The sequence below is a fragment of the Schistocerca nitens genome, chromosome 1 (genome assembly GCF_023898315.1).
Source record: "Schistocerca nitens isolate TAMUIC-IGC-003100 chromosome 1, iqSchNite1.1, whole genome shotgun sequence".
Lineage (NCBI taxonomy): Eukaryota > Metazoa > Arthropoda > Insecta > Orthoptera > Acrididae > Schistocerca > Schistocerca nitens.
Window position 1 is genome coordinate 420,438,471 of NC_064614.1, and position 24,853 is coordinate 420,463,323.

Below are 24,853 nucleotides of genomic sequence, written 5' to 3' on the forward strand. Positions count from 1 at the left end.
AGAACACTGAGCTAGGTCTTGCTTAGATTGTAACCCTAGTGTCTTAAGCAGACAATATACTCGCTTTGTGCGTATAATGCGGTACACCTGGAGTTGTAATAATTATATTAGTTGGTGCATAAGTTCGTATCGTTTTTGTTTAGAATGTTGGTATTGCGGTTGGTAAGGGTTTGTTTGCCAACGGCCTTGCCGCAGTGGTAACACCGGTTCCCGTCAGATAACCGAAGTTAAGCGCTGTCGGGCTGCGCTAGCACTTGGGTGGGTGACCATCCGGTCTGCCGAGCGCTGTTGGCAAGCGGGGTGCACTCAGCCCTTGTGAGGCAAACTAAGGAGCTACTTGAAGTAGCGGCTCCGGTCTCGTAAACTGACATACGGCCGGGAGAGCGGTGTGCTGACCACATGCCCCTCCATATCCGCATCCAGCGACGCCTGTGTTCTGAGGATGACACGGCGGCTGGTCGGTACCGTTAGGCCTCCAAGGCCTCTTCGGACGGAGTTTAGTTTTTAGCTTTTTTTAAGGGTTTGTTTATCGATTATCGTTTTTATATGTAGTTCACGGTTGCTATTTGAGTTTACATAATGTCATTTGGTCATTTGGAGCTAGTAAATAAAGCTGTGGACGCTAGAAAATGGAGTGCCAAATGGAGAAATCGGAACATTTCCGGTTATTCATCTGTTTTAGTTCAGTAGAGGGGTGACAGCAGCGGAGGCAGCCAGAAACATTGCGGCGTATATAGGATAATGCCATTGGACAGAGTACGGGAAGAAAATGGTTTTCTCATATTAAGGAGGATCGTTTAGCATCACCTCGTTTCCGAGAGTCCCGGGACCTGTACAGAAGACTGGAATAGAGATCAACATAAACATTGGTAGAGCACTTGCCCGCGTAAGGCAAAGGTCCCGAGTTCGAGTCTCGGTCCGGCACACAGTTTTAATCTGCCAGGAAGTTTCATATCAGCACACACTCCGCTGCAGAGTGAAAATCTCATTCTGGAAACATAAACATCGATTCAACCCTTTTCATTGCTCATGAAAAGCACACATTGCATGTTGTACTACCATACAGCGAGACCTTCAGACGTGTGGTCCAGATTGCTGTGCACACCGGTACCTCTAATACCCAGTAGCACGTCCTCTTGCCTTGATGTATGGCTGTATTCGTCGTGGCGTACTATCCACAAGTTCATCAAGGTGCTGTTGGTACAGATTGTCCCAATCCTCAACGGCGATTCGGCGTAGAACCTTCAGAGTGGTTGGTGGGTCACGTCGTCCATAAACAGTCCATTTCATTCGAAGAGTCCACGGGTATACTGCCGGTTCATAGTGTCCAACGGGCACAATATTTGGGCGATCAGACAGTCCTTTTCAATCTATGTTCGATAGGGTTCATGTCTGGAGAACATGTTGGCCACTCTAGTCGAGCGATGTCGTTATCCTGAAGGAAGTCATTCACAAAGTGTGCAAGATGGGGGCGCGAATTGTCTCCATGAAGATGGATGCCTCGCCAAAATGCTACCGATATGGTTGCACTGTCGGTCGGAGGATGGCATTCACGTGACGTACAGCCGTTACGGCGCCTTCCATGACCGCCAGCGGCGTACGTCGGTTCCACATAATGCACCCCAAAACAGCAGGGACCCTTGCTGCACTTGCTGGACAGTGTGTCTAAGGCGTTCAGCCTGACCGGGTTGCCTCCAAACACGTCTCCGACGATTGTCTGGTTGAAGACATAAGTGACTCTCATCGGTGAAGAGAACGTGATGCCAATCCTGAGTGGTCCATTCGGCATGTTGTTGGGCCCAACCGTGCCGCGCTGCATGGTGTATGGTTGCAAAGGTGGACCTCTCCATGGACGTTGGGAGTGAAGTTGTGCACCATGCAACCTACTGCGCACAGTTTGAGCCATAACAAGACGTCCTGTGTCTGCACGACAAGCATTATTCAACATGGTGGCATTGCTGTCAGGGTTCCTCCGAGCCATAATCCGTAGGTACGGTCATGCACTGCAGTAGTAGCCCTTTGGCGGCCTGAGAGAGGCATGTCATCGACATTTTCTGCCTCTCTGTATCTCCTCAATGCCCAAACAACATCGCTTTGGTTCACTCCGAGACGCCTGGACACTTCCTGGCACAAAGTAACAATGTGGACGCGATCGAACCGCGATATTGACCGTCTAGGCATGGTTGCACTACAGACAACACTAGCCGTGTACCTCCTTCCTGCTGGAATGACTGGAAATGGTCGGCTGTCGTACCCCATCTATCTAATAGGCGCTGCTCATGCATGGTTGTTTACATCTCTGGGCGGGTTTAGTGACATCTCTGAACAGTAAAAGGGACTGAGTCTGTGATACAATATCCACAGTAAACGTCTGTCTTCAGGAGTTCTGGGAACTCAATATGAAGTTATGCGCCGACCCAATAATGCATAACATAAATTATGACATTTTTTTCAGTAACATTTTGAGCACTAAAATTGTCAATATAGGCTATAAAACATGGCTGTTGTACTTATTTTGTATGTTGCAGACCACTGAATATACAATAGCTAATTAACTAGTGCGTAACCTATAATTTGTGACTCCCTTCGAATAAAACTGGGAATAGTATAATTTACGACGATTTGATAGCAATGTAACATTTCCCACTGGGGTAAATATTATAACGCAAGCCCTCGCACGTGGAGTGTTTCAACATCGCGCTCCCACGGTCTGGCCGCGATCACATGCGCTGACATCACGAATCTTGCTCATCCTGCTCTGTCACGCCAGCTGCCAATGAAAGATGTGACGATACCAGCAGTCAGTTGCACGGACAAATATTCCATACTTTTGCCACAGGAGCTCTCTGTCTCCAGCATTGCAACTATCTGGATTGCTCATCAGTGTAATGTGTACAGGGCAAGAGTATGGACTGGTCAACAGGCAGCGATTGGTCTGGGTGGAAACTGCGTTAGTGGCTTGTCTACACGAGGACAGCACAAAGCGTGTGGAGTGAGTGTAATCCGACACGGCACGAGCAGAGAACATTTTTTTTTTTTGGTCATCAGTCTACTGACTGGTTTGATGCGGCCCGCCACGAATTCCTTTCCTGTGCTAACCTCTTCATCTCAGAGTAGCACTTGCAACCTACGTCCTCAATTATTTGCTTGACGTATTCCAATCTCTGTCTTCCTCTACAGTTTTTGCCCTCTACAGCTCCCTCTAGTACCATGGAAGTCATTCCCTCATGTCTTAGCAGAAGTCCTATCATCCTGTCCCTTATCCTTATCAGCGTTTTCCACATATTCCTTTCCTCTCCGATTCTGCGTAGAGCCTCCTCATTCCATACCTTATCAGTCCACCTAATTTTCAACATTCGTCTATAGCACCACATCTCAAATGCTTCGATTCTCTTCTGTTCCGGTTTTCCCACAGTCCATGTTTCACTACCATACAATGCTGTACTCCAGACGTACATCCTCAGAAATTTCTTCCTCAAATTAAGGCCGGTATTTGATATTAGTAGACTTCTCTTGGCCAGAAATGCCTTTTTTGCCATAGCGAGTCTGCTTTTGATGTCCTCCTTGCTCCGTCCGTCATTGGTTATTTTACTGCCTAGGTAGCAGAATTCCTTAACTTCATTGACTTCGTGACCATCAATCCTGATGTTAACTTTCTCGCTGTTCTCATTTCTACTACTTCTCATTACCTTCGTTTTTCTCCGATTTACTCTCAAACCATACTGTGTACTCATTAGACCATTCCGTTCAGCAGATCATTTAATTCTTCTTCACTTTCACTCAGGATAGCAATGTCATCAGCGAATCGTATCATTGATATACTTTCACCTAGTATTTTAATTCCACTCCTGAACCTTTCTTTTATTTCCATCATTGCTTTCTCGATGTACAGATCGAAGAGTAGGGGCGAAAGGCTACAGCCTTGTCTTACACCCTTCTTAATACGAGCACTTCGTTCTTGATCGTCCACTCTTATTGTTCCCTCTTGGTTGTTGTACATATTGTATATGACCCGTCTCTCCCTATAGCTTACCCCTACTTTTTTCAGAATCTCGAACAGCTTGCACCATTTTATATTGTCGAACGCTTTTTCCAGGTCGACAAATCCTATGAAAGTGTCTTGATTTTTCTTTAGCCTTGCTTCCATTATTAGCCGTAACGTCAGAACTGCCTCTCTCGTCCCTTTACTTTTCCTAAAGCCAAACTGATCGTCACCTAGCGCATTCTCAATTTTCTTTTCCATTCTTCTGTATATTATTCTTGTAAGCAGCTTCGATGCATGAACTGTTAACCTGATTGTGCGATAATTCTCGCACTTGTCAGCTCTTGCCGTCTTCGGAATTGTGTGGATGATGCTTTTCCGAAAGTCAGATGGTATGTCGCCAGACTCATATATTCTACACACCAACGTGAATGATTTTAGAAATTCTGATGGAATGTTATCTATCCCTTCTGCCTTATTTGACCGTAAGTCCTCCAAAGCTCTTTTAAATTCCGATTCTAATACTGGATCCCCTATCTCTTCTAAATCGACTCGTGTTTCTTCTTCTATCACATCAGACAAATCTTTACCCTCATAGAGGCTTTCAATGTATTCTTTCCACCTATCTGCTCTCTCTGCATTTAACAGTGAAATTCCCGTTGCACTCTTAATGTTACCACCGTTGCTTTTAATGTCACCAAAGGTTGTTTTGACTTTCCTGTATGCTGAGTCTGTCCTTCCGACAATCATATCTTTTTCGATGTCTTCACATTTTTCCTGCAGCCATTTCGTCTTAGCTTCCCTGCACTTCCTATTTATTTCATTCCTCAGCGACTTGTATTTCTGTATTCCTGATTTTTCCGGAACATGTTTGTACTTCCTCCTTTCATCAATCAACTGAACTATTTCTTCTGTTACCCATGGTTTCTTCGCAGCTACCTTCTTTGTACCTATGTTTTCCTTCCCAACTTCTGTGATGGCCCTTTTTAGAGATGTCCATTCCACTTCAACTGTACTGCCTACTGCGCTATTCCTTATTGCTGTATCTATAGCGTAAGAGAACTTCAAACGTATCTTGCGTATTGATTCTTCCTGACTAATGTCTTGAACTTCAGCCTACTCTTCATCACTACTATATTGTGATCTGAGTCTATATCTGCTCCTGGGTACATTATGGACGCTTATTAAATAATCGTGATTGTCTGTATCCGTTACATCAGCAACATCCATCTAGAATGAGATTTTCACTCTGCAGCGGAGTGTGCGTCGATATGAAACTTCCTGGCAGGTTAAAACTGTGTGCAGGACCGAGACTCGAATTCCGGACCTTTGCCTTTCGCGGGCAAGTGCTCTACCACGAGTCACGACCCGTCCTCATAATTTCAATTCTGCCAGTATCTCGTCTCCTACCTTTCAAACTTCACAGAAGCTATTCTGCAAACCTTGCAGAACTAGCACTCCTGGAAGAAAGGATATTGTGGTGACATGGCTTAGCCACAGCCTAGGGGATGTTTCCAGAATGAGATTTTCACTCTGCAGCGGAGTGTGCGCTGATATGAAACTACCTGGAAGGTTAAAACTGTGTGCCGGACAGAGACTCGAACTCGGGACCTTTGCCTTTCGCGGGCAAGTGCTCTACTCCGCTGCAGAGTGAAAATCTCATTCTGGAAACATGCCCTAGGCCGTGGCTAAGCCATGTCTCCACAATGTCCTTTCTTCCAGGAGTGCTAGATCTGCAAGGTTCGCAGAAGGGCTTCTGTGAAGTTTGGAAGGTAGGAGACGAGATACTGGCGGAATTGAAATTGTGAGGACGGGTCGTAAGTCGTGGTTGGTAGAGCACTTGCCCGGGAAAGGTCCCGAGTTCGAGTCTCGGTCCGGCATACAGTTTTAGCCTGCCAGGAAATTTAACATCCATCTGTTTGCCCACAACATTGCTTCTGGCCACGTGGACTTTCGGATAGTGGTATTTCCGACCCTTAAAACAAAGGTGCCACAGGCATGGGAATAGGTTTTGACCGGTGGTATTTACGATCGAAGCCTCCCTCCAATGATGATTTACGCCAGTTGTTCTCCAGCATACAGCAGTAGTACATAACAGCAGGTGATGGAGCGGGAGACGACAGTTGTGACCTAGTTTCCCAGATTTCATTCCAGAATTTCCTTTTTTATGTTTATTTATTACTAATATGGTTCCTGGGCAAGACGTCTGATACCGTTGCGAAATTTCCACCGGCGCAGTTGACCGACATCTTCAGGTGCGGCGAACACACTGCTGAGGCTGTCTCTCTCTTCGTTTTCTCTCTCTCTTCCTTTTTCTTTTTTTTTTTTTTTTGTCTGACCGAAGCCTGCTATTTATGCCCGTCTGAGAATAAATGTCACTGGCATGAACGTGCCAGATGCGGCGGCCAATAGAGCTCATAACCTGCTCGATAGCGAGAGACAACTACGCCATCTGTCGGACGGTGAACCAACGGCTTCGACGCACGCGCAGGGCTGTCAATCATACTGTGCGCTGCTGTCGGCCATCCCAGCTCCCTCTATCGGAAGCGCCGGCCGATATACTCCCACGCGTTCGCGCTGGCGTGTGCCCATCCTTGCCGCTGTCATCCCAATATCTACGTCGCCACCGCAGCTTCATCCCTTGTATGAACAACGGTTCATCTCTGTGGTTGTAACATGGCCAGTGCTGTATCCCAGGCTGTGTTATGTTGGTATCCTGTGTACCTGTCCAGCAGATCAGTCGAGCTGCGAATTTCCACTGCTTCTTTGCTGACACTGTCCCAGTACAAAGACGCCGACGAGAGAATGTTGGTGATTCTTGTATTCCATACTGTGTCTTGTACTGAGGCAATGCCCGGCCGCTGCAGATTTCTCTGCCTGGTCCAGACGTGTGTGTCGTCGATGTTCGGCTCATCTGGCCCCACGGAGCGAAACGTTTGTCCATTGTATGACGTACAATAGTTACAGGGAATCTTAACGACAGCAGGCCTTTTTAAGCCAAGATCACCTGTCGCTGAGCCCAAAAGAGCTGTGAGATACTATGGCGGACGAAAGATCCGTTTCAGTTTCTCCGATAAACTTCCTGTTTTCGACGAAGCACCGCCGACGGATGGCAAGTCGACCATTCCTCTTTGTTCTTCACTCTTCACTTCGCCCAGCACAAAAAAAGGTTCAAATGGCTCTGATCACTATGGGACTTAACTTCTGAGGTCATCAGTCCCCTAGCACTTATTACTACTTAAACCTAACTAACCTAAGGACATCACACGCATCCACGCCCGAGGCAGGATTCGAACCTGCGACCGTAGCGGTCGCGCGGTTCCATACTGTAGTGCCTAGAACCGCTCGGCCACCCCGGCCGGCTGTCTAGCACACTCTGGTCGTAAGGTTCAGTGATGTTTGGTTTGTGGGGCGCTCAACTGCGCGGTCATCAGCACCCATACGAAGTCCCAGTTTTTACGCAGTCCAACTTTTACACAATCCAATCTAGCCACTGTCACGGATGATGATGATGATGAAATGATGAGGACAACACAAACACCCACTCACCGGGCAGAGAAAATCCTCAACCCGGTCGGGAATCGTACCCGGCACTCCATGATCCAGGGGCAGCAATGCTAACCACTAGACCACAAAATGTGGACGTAAGGTTCGGCGAATTCCCCGTTCAGAATATCCATCCTCTAAAACAGAAGTGGTGTAGCTCATCAGATAAGCTGTCTAAATCTGATATGACGCTTGCTCTGTGGACCAACATCCTTAGCACGCCTCTTCGTTATGCAGGAGGTCACAGCTGGTGACGGGTGAAGTCCGTGCGTTTAGGTTTACGGTAGACAGCGTCACCCAAGGTACCGGACCTTTTCTGTGCACCAGTAAGTCCAGGAACGACAGTTCACCCTTTTTCTGTATCTCCATTGTAAATCAGATGTTCGAATAAAGAGAATTTAGGTGTTGCAAGCCGGCCGAAGTGGCCGTGCGGTTAAAGGCGCTGCAGTCTGGAACCGCAAGACCGCTACGGTCGCTGGTTCGAATCCTGCCTCGGGAATGGATGTTTGTGATGTCCTTAGGTTAGTTAGGTTTAACTAGTTCTAAGTTCTAGGGGACTAATGACATCAGCAGTTGAGTCCCATAGTGCTCAGAGCCATTTTTTTTAGGTGTTGCAAACAAAGAATCTAGAGGAGTAGTTCTGGGGGGGGGGGGGGTCAGATAACAAAGGCGTCATCCACATATCGCCGAATGTACGTAGGTTTTTAACTCCGCTGACTGGAGTCCTCTCACCTCGAAACCTTCTGTGCACCATTAAGTCCAGGAACGGCAGTTCACCCTTTTTCTGTATCTCCATCGTGAATCAGATGTTCGAATAAAGAGAATTTAGGTGTTGCAAACAAAGAATCTAGAGAAGCAGATCTGGCGGGGGGGGGGGGGGGGTCAGATAACAAAGGCATCATCCACATATCGCCGAAAGCACGTAGGTTTTAACTCCGCTGACTGGAGTCCTCTCACCTCGAAACCTTCCATAAAAAGATTGGCCACAATACGTGACAAACGATTATCCATAGTGACACCATCAGTCTGTTCAAAGTATTGTCCATTGAATAAAAAGTAAGTCGAGGTGAGCACATGACTAAACAAATCAACGAGTTCCCCTTCCAGCTTCTCGCCAATGAGCTACAGCGATTCATGCAATGACGCTCGAGTGAAAAGTGAGACCATGTCGAACCCAACGAGAATATTTGATGTTACAGGACGCGACTTCTTGAGCCGACGGACGAAATATTCTTAGTTGCGAATGTGGTGCTCACATTTTCCTGTTAGGAGGCTCAACGACGCTGCTTGATGTTTAGCCATATTGTATGTTGACGCCCCAGTATTATTAACAAGTGGTCGAAGAGGCAGGGTCTCTTTATGAATCTTAGGCAATTCACATAGTCTGCGATGAACAGGTGCCCATTTACAAAGTGTCTTGGCCACAACATCAGAGATGTGCTGTTCCTGAGAAGCTCTAAGGTTTTTCGTTGTATTTTGATCGTGGGGTCCACGTTCACGCCTGTGGAGCTTATTCTCAGACTGACATAAATAGGAGGCTCTGGTCACAAGAAAAAAAAATAATAATACTCTGCCTCAGTAGTGTGTTCGCCGCACCTGAAGATGACGGTCAGTTGCGCCGATAATATATGTATATATTGTGGAAGTTCCATAACGATATCCGACGTCTTGCCCGAGAACCACTTTTACTAACAATTAACAAATGAAAGGTGAAAAAGGAACATTGTGAAGGGAAATCAGGGGGACAAGGCCACAAAAATATTCAGCGCCGTTCAATAACTGGTTCATGTTGCTTAGGTACACGGGTCTTGAGAGGATGACTGTGTATTGCCTTTATCTACCAGCAAGATCACAATATTTGGATCCTCACGTAGAGATCGGAATAGTGACCTCTCTGGAGCAGAGATACTATTCTTGGGCGCTGGTGCCCTTGTCAGAGCACGGCAAGTCTGCCGTCTAACTTCCTGGCAGCGTCCCTGGGCAGTTTCACAATAATATGTTCAACAGAGCTAATAATATATACAGCGGGTTGTATCTTCAGGGTGGACGGGAAAGTTCAGTCCTTTCTGCAAGATCGAAACAGCCGCGTCAGGCAGAGGTTTGTCCGTAAGGCTGTACACGGTCCATCTACGAAGTTTGCCTGCTAACATTTCTTTTTTCGGAAAACGGTCTCTGAAGCGACGAATTTTCCAGTCTGAAGTCCCGTGTCTTATTGTCGCTTCCATATCGAGAACGCTTAAGTGACGCTATCAACCCACGCCAAAAATCTGAAAGTCGTGACGAAATCTGCAGATGAAGGGTCTGATGATGGTTCTAAGCACTATGGGACTTAACATCTGAGGTCATCAGTCCCCTAGACTTAGAACTAATTAAACCTAAGGACATTACACACATCCATGCCTGAGACAGGATTCGAACCTGCCCCCGTAGCAGCAGGGCGGTTCCGGGCTGAAGGGCCTAGAACCGCTTGGCCACAGCGGCCAGTGATGAATGGTCAGTAGATACGATTTTCCGTAGAGCGTGGTGTGAATTCTGTTTCTCATTATTGCGTGGTTCACTAGAATTTTAGTCCTTTTGGGGGCTACAGGATTTATAAAGCGCGTAACCTTTACGAAAGTCGAAATAATTCGAAAGTCTCGGCATCTTAATAAGAACGTAAGAGCATACAGTAGTCTGCTTTTCTTATTATTATTATTTTTTTAATGACATGATGTCTTGTTGAGAGATGCATCTCGCCATAGAAGTTTACACCTGATGTGGAAAAAAAAAGTATAAATTTTTATAGTTTCTTTCATTCACCATAGTCAAGCTTCACATGACATTCCCACACACGGTATTCTGCCTTAGTTTTTCTTTCAGAAATTTTTAAATCTGCTGCCTTTGAATAAAAGCGTAAAAGACATTCCTACCCCTTTCTCTGCCCCAGAACTTTAATTGAGATGATACGGAGATCTTTTCGCGAAGAGCTGGAAAGAATTAGTGACGTTAAAGAGACTCCAATTTCAGAACAGGGAGGGGTCAGAGCGACGCGGGTAATTGGTGAATAACGGGAGCCGGCGGCGGTACAAACGAACTGCTGCCACGCTTCGGGGGAAAAAACCAGCGCACAGCTCCGCGGCGCGTTAGGGGAGGCGGTGACAAACGACCAGACGGAGAGCGGCCAAAAAGCGAGCTCCCGTCCTGAATACCGGGCCGCCGTAAAAAAACGTAACGCCGCCACCACAAGAGCGGGCAGCCGCTAACTGCAGTCCAGGCTGCTCCGCCCGCCGCTAAATATTGCACGCCGGCTGCCGGCTGCGGCACCTGCGCGCTCTCGGGAGGCGTGTGTGTCACGTGACACCGACCAGCAGCGGACGGAAGTTTGGCTAATGGCTGGCCGTTCTCATGCTCCGAGGCACACGGGAGAAGCATCACTAACCACAGCCACACTAGCGTTGCGCGTGTTCTGCGTTACACAACGGATGCGGCTGAGACAGGTGTCGTTCCTAGGGGGTCGGCGCACCGGGCTCACGACTAAATTTATATTTTTGAATGGAAAGTCACTGGTCGTGGTGACGTATACAGGGTGGTCCATTGATCGTGACCAGGCCCAATATCTGCCGAAATAAGCATCAAACGAAAAAACTACAAATAACAACACTCGTCTAGCTTGAAGGGGGAAACCAGATGGCGCTATGGGTGGCCCGCTAGATGGCGCTGCCATAGGTCAATCGGATATCAACTGCGTTTTTTAAAATAGGAACCCCCATTTTTATTACATTTTCGTGTAGTACGTAAAGAAATATGAATGTTTTAGTTGGACCACTTTTCTCGCTCTGTGATAGATGACGGTGTTATAGTCACAAACGTATAAGTACGTCGTATCATGTAACATTCCGCCAGTGCGGACGGTATTTGCTTCGTGATACATTACCCGTGTTAAAATGGACCATTTACCAAATGCGGAAAAGGTCGATATCGTGTTGATGTATGGCTACTGTGATCAAAATGCCCAACGGGCGTGTGCTATCTATGCTGCTCGGTATCCTGGACGACATCATCCAAGTGTCTGAACCGTTCGCCGGATAGTTACGTTATTTAAGGAAACAGGAAGTGCTCAGCCACATGTGAAACGTCAACCACGACCTGCAAGAAATGATGAAGCCCAAGTAGGTGTTTTAGCTGCTGTCGCGGCTAATCCGCACATCAGTAGCAGACAAATTGCGCGAGAATCGGGAATCTCAAAAACGTCGGTGCTGAGAATGCTACATCAACATCGATTGCACCCGTACCATATTTCTATGTACCAGGAATTGCATGGCGACGACTCTGAACGTCGTGTACAGTTCTGCCACTGGGCACAAGATAAATTATGGGACGATGACAGATTTTTTGCACGTGTTCTATTTAGCGACGAAGCGTCATTCACCAACAGCGGTAACGTAAACCGGCATACTGTGCACTATTGGGCAACGGAAAATCCACGATGGCTGCGACAAGTATAACATCAGCGACCTTGGCGGGTTAATGTATTGTGCGGCATTATGGGAGGAAGGATAATTTGCCCCCATTTTATTGATGGAAATCTAAATGGTGCAACGTATGCTGACTTCCTACGTAATGTTCTACCGATGTTACTACAACATGTTTCACTGTATGACAGAATGGCGATGTACTTCCATCATGATGGATGTCCGGCACACAGCTCGCGTGCGGTTGAAGCGGCATTGAATACCATATTTCATGACATGTGGACTGGTCGTCGAAGCACCATATGTGGCCCGCACGTTCGCCGGATCTGACGTCTCTGCATTTCTTTCTGTGGGGAAAGTTGAAGGATATTTGCTATCGTGATCCACCGACAACGCCTGGCAACATGCGTCAGCACATTGTCAATGCATGTACGAACATTACGGAAGGCGAACTACTCGCTGTTGAGAGGAATGTCGTTACACTTATTGCCAAATGCATTGAGATTGACGGACATCATTTTGAGCATTTAGTGCATTAATGTGGTGTTTACAGGTAATCACGCTGTAACAGCATGCGTTCTCACAAATGATAAGTTCACAAAGGTACATGAATCACATTGGAACAACCGAAATAAAATGTTCAAACGTACCTACGTTCTGTATTTTAATTTAAAAAACCTACCTGTTACCAACTGTTCGTCTAAAATTGTGAGCCACATGTTTGTGACTATTACAGCGCCATCTATCACAAATCTAAAAAGTGGTCCAACTAAAACATTCTTGTTTCTTTACGTACTACACGAATAAGTAATAAAAAATTGGGGTTCGTTGAAAGGGTACAGTACCGCCCAACATTGAAAATAGGTACGAAATTCTTGTCAGAACAACACATTTTTTGTGTAAAAGTAACTCAATTTCAATTAATACAGCGAAGCCGGATACCAGTGTGGGAAAGAATGACAATTTATTTATTTAATTGATCACATGTGCACTCCCTCAAAATAAATCCCTACATCCAGTTTGGTGAGATCTGTGAAATGAATGAATGTATGGTCGTCTGCTAACCACAGATAGTGAATGGGAATATATGATCATCTTTGAGTCGATCCTTTGGCTACCTTTGGTGAGATCAAAGAGATGGAAGTTACCAGAGCTTTTGAGCGTCTGAAATGTGGCTGACCAATAAGGTAGCAAGGTGCTTCTCCCACTTCGACAGAGGTGCGAGAGAACCGGAATATGGCCATGTTTCGGCACTCTGGCGCTGAACCTTCTGCTGTAAAGACCTGTTTTTTTGTTGTGCTCCGTAATGAAAGTGTGGAGGCATGGTATGGATGTGGAATATTTAAGAGTAGTTAGAACTAATCATTTCTCTTTCCCAGGAACTTTTGTGGGGAAAATTACAAAGTGAGGCAGGTAATTTTAAGGGGATTGTAGTAAACCAACGGTCACAATGAGCCCACGTGTAGTTATAAGTTGAGATACTAGCGTGTGTACAATAAGCTGAAATATTTAAGAATTAATAGCGTGTGTACAATAAGCTGAAATATTTAAGAATTAATAGCGTGTGTACAATGAGCTGAAATATTTAAGAAATAGCGTGTGTATCATAAGTTGAAGTATTTAAGAAATATCATTCCGTGTGACGCTAAATTTAAACTCTGAGAGAGAATCAAGGTGAGTCGGCCGTTTTTCCAGCAACGCCACTTGGCTTGCATTGCACAGGAAGACGTGCGTTTATCTCCAGAGTTCACAGTAGGAAAGTAGAATTACAAAGTGGGGCAGTGTCGTGTGAAACTGGGATAGATATTGATTGAAGTGGGAAAGCGGAAAGTGATGATGTTGTAACAGTTCTCTGTGTTGTATTTCATATTGTTGTGTTGTATATGTCATGTAATTTGGGTATGTGTGTTTTGCATGGGGGTAGCAAGGTAGTTTCGAAAGATTTGTGGGTATGCCTGTTCCTTCTGTATCGCTCGATCTGGAGGAAAGTTTCGTGAGGATGATTGTGAGAGGCGAAGTGTGAGGTATAATAAAAGATCCACCATCCGATCCAGGGAGTGCACTGTTGCGGTAAATAGATTACGAGACCATAGTATAGAGATTCACTAACGTAAAGCCATGCCCACTGGGCGGAATTTCTCATGTGATTTTGTTGTAGGTTGTATAATTTGTGTGTTTAGGAATAAATCAGATAGTGAATAGAAAGAGATTGGTGGCCTTTTTCATTAAATTGTATGTTGTCATAATGTCCCGAATTTATATAAAAGCCGTTAAATCAAAGACAAAAAAAGTAAATGTGGTATTGCCAGTGCGTAGTGTGCAGTCAGAGTTCTATAAATCACTGATAGTCAGATGCGTGTTTCCGTTGCGTATTATACATGCAGGAGGATAATTTGTAACTAAATAGTAAGATACGAGAATTAATGTTGCTCGATAAATTAAGGAAGAATCCACTCGCTTGGCAAACCACTCATCTTGCAGGCCTGACTGCTTGATGCCACAGTATGAGAAAGGCAAGTGGGTGCCTCTCATCGTATTTAAAAAACGCAGTTGATATCCGTTTGACCTATGGAAGCGCCATCTAGCGGAGCAACCATGGCGCCATCTGGTTTCCCCCTTCAAGCTAGACAAGTTTCGTTCTTTGTAGTTTTTTCGTTTGACACTTATTTCGTGAGATATTTGGCTTGGTCACGATCAATGGACCACCCTGTATATGAGGGGTGTTTAATAACGAATACAACACATTTTTAATCTGCCAATTTCGGTTCAAAAAATGCAGACTTTGTTGTGGGACATCATGGAATATCCCCGCTTCAGCCTGTTTAGATTCATGAGGTTCCAGACATAGCATCTGTATGAGGTTCCAGACATAGCATCTGTAACGGAGACGTGTTCCAAGCATATAGATGTCTTTGAGTTTCTTTTGATGGAAAGCCAGAGCGTTTCAGATATTCATAAGCACTTACAGAATGTCTACAGAGACTTGTCAGTGAATGGAAAGCGCGCTGACTGGCTGAGCGAGGCGTCTGCCATCATCGCAAGTTCGCTGTCCGATCTCCAGCGTGCCCGCCGGCCGCACACAGCTGACTCTTGCAATGTTGGAAGCTGCAGACACTCTCATTCGAGGTGATCGAAGGAACGCAATCAAACACCTTGCTGCTCAAGTGGACGTCTCTGTTGGTAGTGCTGATATACTCGTCCATCATTTGGGGCACTCTAAGACGTTTGCCCGTTGCGTTCGTTGTCGCCTAACAGAAGACCATACTGATCAACGAAGGACCATCTGCGCGGAATTGTTTGCTTTGCTCGAACATAGTCACAGGCGATGAAACAAGGGTACATCACTTCGAACCGAAAACATATCGGCAGTCCGTGTATTGGCGTCACACCACTATCCTCCAAGATCCAAGTGAATGAGAAGTCGTAAAACACTCATAGTGTTTGTCATTTCGGTGCTTATTCCAAGCGGTACCTTTTGTAATAAGGGATTTTTAACAACACGATCAGGCCAAAGCGCCCTCTCATTTACGTCAGCAGAGTAATTCCCTTCTTTCTGAATCCTGTTGCCCAGTCCTAAGCAACGCTCACCATTGGGAGACGACATTCTGATGGTATATCTCGGCATCGATCTAAGAAAATTTTTTGTCACGATCTTACTGCTATAGTTCTATCACAATTATTCTGATATTTCAGCCATTTACTATCGGTTTGCGTAAAACCGGAATACTTCCTTATCATCTTCGATATTTATTTTGTTTCTCGCTTTTCTCTAGCATTTTTATCTCTCTTACTTTTGCCCGATAAGAATATAAACAAGTACAGTTCTTAACCTTATGTTTCCATGAGAATACACTACTGGCCATTAAAATTGCCACACCACGAAGATGACGTGCTACAGACGCCAAATTTAACCGACATGAAGAAGATGCTGTGATATGCAAATGATTAGCTTTTCAGAGCATTCACACAAGGTTGCCGTCGGTGGCGACACCTACAACGTGATGACATGAGGAAAGATTCCAACCGATTTCTCATACACAAACAGCAGCTGACCGGCGTTGCCTGGTGAAACGTTGTTGTGATGCCTCGTGTAAGGAGGACAAATGCGTACCATCACGTTTCCGACTTTGATAAAGGTCGGATTGTAGCCTATCGCGATTGCGGTTTATCGTATCGCGACATTGCTGCTCGCGTTGGTAGAGATCCAGTGACAGAATATGGAATCGGTGGGTTCGGGAGGATAATACGGAACGCCGTGCTGGATCCCAACGGCCTCGTATCACTAGCAGTCGAGACGACAGGCATTTATCCGCATGGCTGTAACGGATCGTACAGCCACGTCTCGGTCCCTGAGTCAACAGATGGGGACGTTTGAAAGACAGCAACCATCTGCACGAACAGTTCGACGATGTTTGCAGCAGCATAGACTATCAGCTCGGAGACCATGGCTGCGGTTACCCTTGACGCTGCATCACAGACAGGGGCGCCTGCGATGGTGTACTCAACGACGAACCTGGGTGCACGAATGGCAAAACGTCATTTTTTCGGATGAATCCTGGTTCTGTTTACTGCATAAAAAAAATGGTTCAAATGGCTCTGAGCACTATGGGACTTAACATCTATGGTCATCAGTCCCCTAGAACTTAGAACTACTTAAACCTAACTAACATAAGGACATCACACAACACCCAGTCAACACGAGGCAGAGAAAATCCCTGACCCCGCCGGGAATCGAACCCGGGAACCCGGGCGTGGGAAGCGAGATCGCTACCGCACGACCACGAGCTGCGGACGTTTACTGCATCATGATGGTCGCATCCGTGTTTGGTGACATCGCGGTGAACGCACAAAAAATGGTTCAAATGGCTCTGGGCACTATGGGACTTAACTTCTTAGGTCATCAGTCCCCTAGAACTTAGAACTACTTAAACCTAACTAACCTAAGGACATCACAAACGCCGGCCGCGGTGGTCTAGCGGTTCTAGGCGCTCAGTCCGGAACCGCGCGACTGCTACGGTCGCAGGTTCGAATCCTGCCTCGGGCATGGATGTGTGTGATGTCCTTAGGTTAGTTAGGTTTAAGTAGTTCTAAGCTCTAGGGGACTGATGACCATAGATGTTAAGTCCCATAGTGCTCAGAGCCATTTGAACCATTTGACATCACAAACATTCATGCCCGAGGCAGGATTCGAACCTGCGACTGTAGCGGTCGCGCGTTTCCGGACTGTAGCTCCTAGAACCGCTCGGCCATCCCGGCCGGCTGGTGAACGCACATTGGAAGCGTGTATTCGTCATCGCCGTACTGTTGTATCGAGTTGTAGACACTTGTGAGAAGCGACACTTGTGAGAAATCTGGGATGCTAAGGGACCGCCACAGGGTGTGTCGCAAATGCTGCACCACTACCTGCTCGGCCACTACCTGCAGCCGCTGAGTGTGACTGAGCGCTCGGCTTGTGCCGGCCCGGGCTGTTGCCGAGGGTCATACACACTCCTCCAGTGCAACCAGGTTACATTATTTCATGATTGTTCTGGGCAAGGAAGAGTAAGTAGCCTTAGTCAAATTAGAAATCGGAGCTGATTTTGCCCCCACGATATCATGTCAACCATTAGTTGCAGCACAGTTATGCATAAGACCTTTTTCATTGGAATTTTTGTTCTGATTAATCTTACATAGGGCATAATTTTCGCTCAACCTCATAATTAACGATGTATTTTACAGAAACTATAGAAACCGAAAATGTTTTGCCATCTTTCAACCCCTCACCCAAAATTTAATATGATAGGAGTGGTAACCTTTTACCATATGTTAAAAGGGGCCAACTAAAAAATTTGGTTCTAGGTAGAAACTTTTTCTTTAATTGTTTCGAAATAAACCTCAATTTTTCCGTACCACGCAGGGAAGTGTACTGAGGTCTAATGTGAGTCCTGCTAGCATTTAGCTTTAAGGAATACAATTTATGTGTTGAAACAAGATGTATTCATCGTCCACTCAAACAGACATTGTTTCTAAATTCCTCTACACAAAAAGGCTGATTGTGATTGTTTGAAGAGCTATGACTTTTCAGACTTCATTAATGAATATTTTACAATTTGCAAGAGACATTTAGCCGACTTTTCGTCGTTTCCAGGGAACACCACGAGGAGGTAGTCTCTCTTCTTCCCGCATTATATTTATTTACAATATTTACAGGATGATTATTTATTTACAATTTTTGTAATAGGGCTATCTGCGTGAACTGAACCCCATTTCAATATTTACAAGTTTTGCTGTAGCTTCAGCCATCTCCTTTTCATTGTAATTTATGTGCATAAGCCACGCAAGTAAGAAATAATTTTATATTGCTGCCGTCTTGGAGTCTTGTAAGGGTCTTGGAAACTATCTCATCTCTCTTAATTGCGGACGTCTTTCTTCTCTTCCCACCTAGATTTAAAACTAGTCGGTACATGATATTCTGCGTTTTCTGTGAGAATTTTTACTAAGTAGCAAAAATTTGGATGAACCTTCGAAATTAATGTACTTATTCTCCGATTCCATCCTTCTGAAACATTGTTGGTGCGGTAACGCCTTCCTGCGCAGTTCCATATATCTCTTTTCATGTCTTCATTATCCAGCCATTGTTCAACAAAATAGTCGTAAAAATCCTGCAGTTTTTCATTATCTGGCGTGCTCTCCTGAATGCATAGCCACCCATCATCTAACATGTCCAGGGGAATGTCAGCCAAAGGGGAACACAATCTTATGTGAAAACGACTTTCTTCGTTTTCCTTGTAGGCAGCAACAAGGCCGCAATTCTGCACTTGCCTCCACAAGCACTGATTGAAATGGTAGTTGCAGCCATTAATCTTTGCATCAGGAAACAAATGTGTTACTGATTGGATGATTGCAGCTTCAAAATCCATCATGATAGCTGTAGGATTCCATCCAGGTACGTTTCTCTCAACAGCTTTGAAAAAGCGATCGTACGTTTCTCGCTTTTTATTGGGCAGCAAGGCGTACACGGTTGGAACTTTGTTTGTTTCCTCCTCAGAACTAGAAGTATCGGCACGAACAATAAATAACTGTCCAAACTGCTTGCTGGAGCTTTTGAGCGTTCCATCGACAAAGAACGAATTGCAGTCTGTTGAACAGGATTTTCCCCTTTCGCTGGCGAACACCAATATCCTATCATTTGTTCCTCTGTCGCCATCTGCCAAGTAAAAATTTGCTCCCATCAGTCATTGGGAAATGATGTTCTTGCAGAAATATTCCTGCAGCGTCGGTCGGATCTTGTGTAGATCCCATGCTTTTTGCCTGATGCGTTGCAGCGATCGTTATGCACTCCTGTGTGACGGCAGTGATATGACGATGCAGTACTGAACTGCGGTGTGCTACCTGTTTGGTGCCCCTGTAACGTGCCCTTAGCGCTAGGATTTTACCCGGAACAAGTCCCGCCCATTCACCCCCCTCCACGCCTATCCATAGTGTAAAGCCCTCCCCTAAACAGCCGCCAGTTCCGCAAACTCGAAACTACGTCAAAGTTGTCATCGTCACAGTCCAACACATGTTACACTGTGATGAAATTCAGTAATGATAAGAAATTTAAGTTTTTCTGGATAGTAATATAATATGAATGTGCATTATTAAAGAAATAAAAATATTTATAGAGAATTGAAAGCATCGCCAGCAATAGAAAACAAAAAATACATGATGTTATTTAAGGGCAATAAGGACGAATTTTCATTAAGTAATTCATTGATTATAATACGTTTGGTTGAGGGAAACAGCAGAGCAAACATACAATGCGAAAACAATGGTTTTGAATCTGTCATGTCGGTAGTAAAGCCACGGATGCAGTCGAATAACTCTGTTGTCTAAAATCAACGTAATATAGAAGTAAGTCAAAGTCTTTTTGTTTATGTAGGTCCTCACAGTAGCTCACGAAAATTAAAGAATATAAGAATGCCATAAAGTAGAAATGCCCAATGAAAGCAGTAAGATATTTGATTATATGACATATTTCGTCAGTATTTCCATGGGTAATGGGTGAATTTTAACTAGTAAATTATTCCAGTGCCGTACCTGCGCTTTATAAACGAGGTTACAAAGAATAGTGGCTGTTTCTGTGTGATTAATGTCGTATATGCTATTGCAAACGTCTCATTAAAATAATCTGCCGTTATTCTTTGTCCTGTCTGTTTTTAACCAAAACATTTATTAATTTCGTAAATGTCATCCAAACCATTTTTAAAAAATAATAATGATGATGTGTGTGTTTGTCACAGAGCAGTTATGGAGGAAATAAATGCTGCAGTGTTTTACGGCTGTAAAACGTCCTTCATGCTGTGCTAGCTCTTCTTCCACCCCTGAAACTTTTCAGCAAAATATTCAGTGAAGAACACGCAAAATCAGCTTGGATCGATCTAGCAAGAACAAAGTAATTTTGAGGCCCTCTGGAAATATAGGGAACATTGGTGCTTGTTTCACATATACCGTCTGAGTTCTGAAACTTAAGTGTCAATTATACTGTGGTTCCTCTTTCTCCAAGCAAATTATTCTTTGAAGGTAGGTTTTTCCTGTTTTAGCTTTGGGTGCTTTTTCTCACATAGAAGTATGTTTCTTCATAGGCTATTCACCTGAATACTGAGTTCTCGTATTTAAAAAATTCAGTGCTATACTGTTTTCTCTTATGGTTGCTGTGGAAGTACCTGGCACAGCTGACGCCAATTGTGCACGTTTTTTGTAACGTGTCTTTTAACTATCTGGCAAAATTTAAGACCTAGCAAGATATTAATTTAACATAACCACGTGGGTCAACTGAAGCGATGCCCAGGCGCTGAACACAGACCGGGAAAACCGGGGGTGAGTGAGCGGGACTTGTTCCGGGTGAAATCCTAGCGCTAACGATTCCTGTCCCTGTAGACCGCCCGCTACCTGTTCGGCCGGGTCTCCTCACAAATGTCGCTCCTCACAACTGTCGCTCCTCACAACTGTCACAACCCCCTTTATCCTCAGTCGCTTCTTGATGATCCCTGCGAAACCCTATATTTCAGCAGGATAATGCACGACCGCATGTTGCAGGTCCTGTACGAGCCCTACTGGATACAGAAAATGTTCGACTGCTGCCCTGGCCAGCACATTCTCCAGATCACTCACCAATTGAAAACGTCTGGTCAATGGTGGCCGAGCAACTGGCTCGTCACAATACGCCAGTCACTACTCTTGATGAACTGTGGTATCGTGTTGAAGCTGCATGGGCAGCTGTACCTGTACACGCCATCCAAGCTCTGTTCGACTCAATGCCCAGGCCTATCAAGGACGTTATTAGGGCGAGAGGTGGTTGTTCTGGGTACTGATTTCTGAGGATCTATGCACCCAAATTGCGTGAAAATACAATCACACGTCAGTTCTAGTATAATATATTTGTCCAATAAATACCCGTTTCTCATCTGCATTTCTTTCTTTTTGGTGTAGTAATTTTAATGGCCAGTAGTGTAATTCAGTCACTGTGTTGCTTTTGGGACTTCATGCAGTATTTCGCTTTTCCTGCACGTAATGCGGTATAAGCCTGAACAGTGTCATCAGCGCAAAACAACTTTGCAGAAACACCTTTTTCCAATTTTCCCGAATCAGTCTTCCTTTCATATTCGTTTATTTCACACTAATGGCTCTAACATAGGCATATACATACTTCAAACAGTGGTAGCCTGCTAAAGCACTCTCCGTGATAGGCGACGTCGCACTGTGTTTGCTAGAATGGCTCGACAGTGTAACAAGCTACCAGTTAATCGTTTGTTAGCGGACATGAGTGTATTAAACTAGTTTAGACTCAGACTTTAGTTGGCTTGTCTCCAGTGTTTTCCTGGATTACAAATATTTACTTGTTTTATTTTCAAAGCTGTTTTATAACATCACAGCTTTGCAGCCTGAGAAACGAATATTTTACTCGATGCAGAGTACATGCTGCCCTGGTTATATGTGACGAATTAAAGCTGTGTGCTGGAGTGGGAACCAAACCAGATCTCAGCCATTTGTCTCATAGCAGTTCACGCACAGCACGTGAAACATACAAATAGGCCATCTAATACCCGCCTAGCGCACAAACTTGTCAAATATAGGTTGAAATTTTCACTCTGCAGTGAAGTGTGCGCTGATATGAAACTCCCTGGCAGATTAAAATTGTGTGCCAGACTCGAACTCGGGAACTTTACCTTTCGCGGGCAAGTGCTCTAACCAACTGGTTCATTCTGGAAACATCCTCCGGGCTGTGGCTGAGCCATGTCTCCGTAATATCCTTTCTTCTTGCAAGATTCGCAGGAGAGCTTCTGTGAAGTTTGGAAGGTAGGAGACGAGGTACTGGCCGAAGTAAAGTTACGAGGGGGGGTCGTGAGTCGCGCTTGGGTAGCTCAGTTGGTAGAGCACTTGCCCGTGAAAGGCAAAGGTCCCGAGTTCGTGTCTCGGTTTATATATACGTATAATACCCAGGATAATTCAGTTGCTCCTACCGTTTTATGCAGCCCGCAATGTTATATCTGCCCTTCATGAACCACGTGCGAGATTTTCATATTCTCTCGCTCGCTACGCGCGAACTGTTAGCCTTACAGAAAAAATGAGCAGAACCTTTTTCTAATCAATTTAATGTAGTTAAATTTTGTAATGGGCTACCTTTCCGCTGGAAGCAACGGTTTTCGAGTTATTGGAGAAGAACGTACAGAAATGACGCTCAAACGCCTCCCCATCCCCACACTCATTCCTCACCACTCAGGATTTCTAGTATGTTGCTCGCTACACTCTCTCCTACCACTGCACAAAACTTTCGACTACACGAACTACTTAATTGTTGTCTATTGATTGGGGTTATTACGCCACCAGCATAATCGGCTACTTTGTTAACAGTATTAATGTAACGGTGCCCGTGAGACTAATAAAAGAAGAACGACTTTTGTAGACGTTACGTTAAAACTACTTGCGTTGACAGTTCGTTCCAAACTTAATCCTTACAAGCACATTAGTTTCGTAGTCAGAATGCCTGACGAATACAGCGATGTACTTCTTTATTTTAAAAACAAACAAACACCGTCCAACGGTACCGAGCGGCCGACGTGTTACCCTCAGCCCTTAAGCCGTCGGCACACGGACCGTGCCGTCGAACGTTAACGTTGAGCGTGCCAAGTTCAACGTGCTGCTGAACGCTCAGGAACGATGCGACTTGTGCATACGGTAGGTGGGTCCCAACGTGGTATACGCGATCGCAACGCACTCCAGCGGCAGTTTGAGGGATGTTTCTAGTTCGTAAATCACACTGTTTACTCAACGGGCGCACGTAAAATTCCCACGTTAGCTCTATTAAAACGCACATTTCCTCTATCGTCCACTAAAAGGAAAGTGCCATGTCCAATCAATAAGGACACAGGCTTATAAAAGTTCCATTACAAACAGTGCGGTACAAATTTAGAATACTTCTCCGAATAAGATAAACATTATTTTATCATTCCCACATTTTAGTAAAACCCCAAGGTCAGTCTTACTTCATCACTGTTCCTACCCATCAGCAGAATCTCTGCAACATGTGAATTACGAAGCGTAAAAGAAAAAGGAGCAAAATATCTTTATACAAGTAGCGCAAGCTGTCCTGTAGATTAAGCCAATCCAACAAAGTCACCCCTCATAAAAAGGTGAACTTATATTTACATAACATCAAATATTGTAGCATATTCTTATATTAAACTAATAATAAAGTATCAGAACCTAATAAAAACGCGAATGTTGGGAAACAAAATTTGGAACTGTTCAGACGCGAACCACCGCCCCAACAAAAGTTCATTACTCGATACAGACGCTACTTTTTTTTTTTTTTAATTATCTTTTTTCCTTTATTAAAACAACCATATATCTACATAAGCACAAAAACAAAATATTGAAGTGCTGGAACTGATTCAACACAAATTGTATCCTACAATAGACTGAAGAACACATTTCAATATAGTGTCATTTGTAAGCTTACAAAATAGAACATAAATAGTAAACTGACAATAGCCTCTTCAGACAGAGACATAGATCCGAAACGCAAACATATATATAATTGATTGTCTTAACTGGAATGACAGTTCTATCATTTGATTCATAACCGTCCAAACTCAAAGTCATTTGGAGCACACAAACGGATAACAAGAGATGCACAGGAACATAAATTAATGAAAATGTCATAATGAAGTTAATAACACCATTAAGAAGTCGGGAGTAGTCCTAGGAACTGGTATAACACCTTACTCGTTGTGTATTTTGTTCGCTACATAGTCTTGCATGTGATTTGTGTCCTTACCGGCATCGAGAATTACCCTACGCCTTGTTTTTCAAAAATTATGTCTAACATGTTAGCAAACATCTTCCTGAAATTTGGGTAACGTTTCATCTTCCAGCGTGCCGTTCTCATGTAAGCCTCGAAACTAATGAGATTATCTTCACTATTGTGGATGATGATATATGTCACAAACTGTCCTAACATCCACATCACGGTGTTGTTCTTGGTAGCGGGAAAATGTTTCGCGTCCGGCCAGAGCAGGATGTCGGTGCAGTGGCTGGCTGGGCTGCTGCGAGTAATCAGGCCCAGCCTCTGCTGCACCCATTTCCAGTTAATGAGATGACCGCCACAAGTGAAGCGATGGCGTAAGGTGTCGACCAGGCCACAGCGGACGCATTTATCACTGTCACTTAAACCGATTCTATGCAACCTTTCATTAGTGGGTATAACATCGTTTACCACTTTATACCATGCGGACGCCACTTCAGCAGTGTGGACGGTTAAACTTATGTTGTCCCAAACTGCCTTCCAATGAACACTCGGGTATTTAAGTTCAATGGGATTCCGGACTATTGGAGATGTCCATCTTTTTAATAA

The 24,853-nt window shown here is 44.7% G+C and overlaps 1 pseudogene; it reads left to right on the plus strand.

The window, feature by feature from the left end:
• Positions 1 to 176: 176 nt before the first annotated feature.
• On the plus strand, positions 177 to 294 carry LOC126203181 (5S ribosomal RNA; annotated as a pseudogene).
• The last annotated feature ends 24,559 nt before the right edge of the window (positions 295 to 24,853 follow it).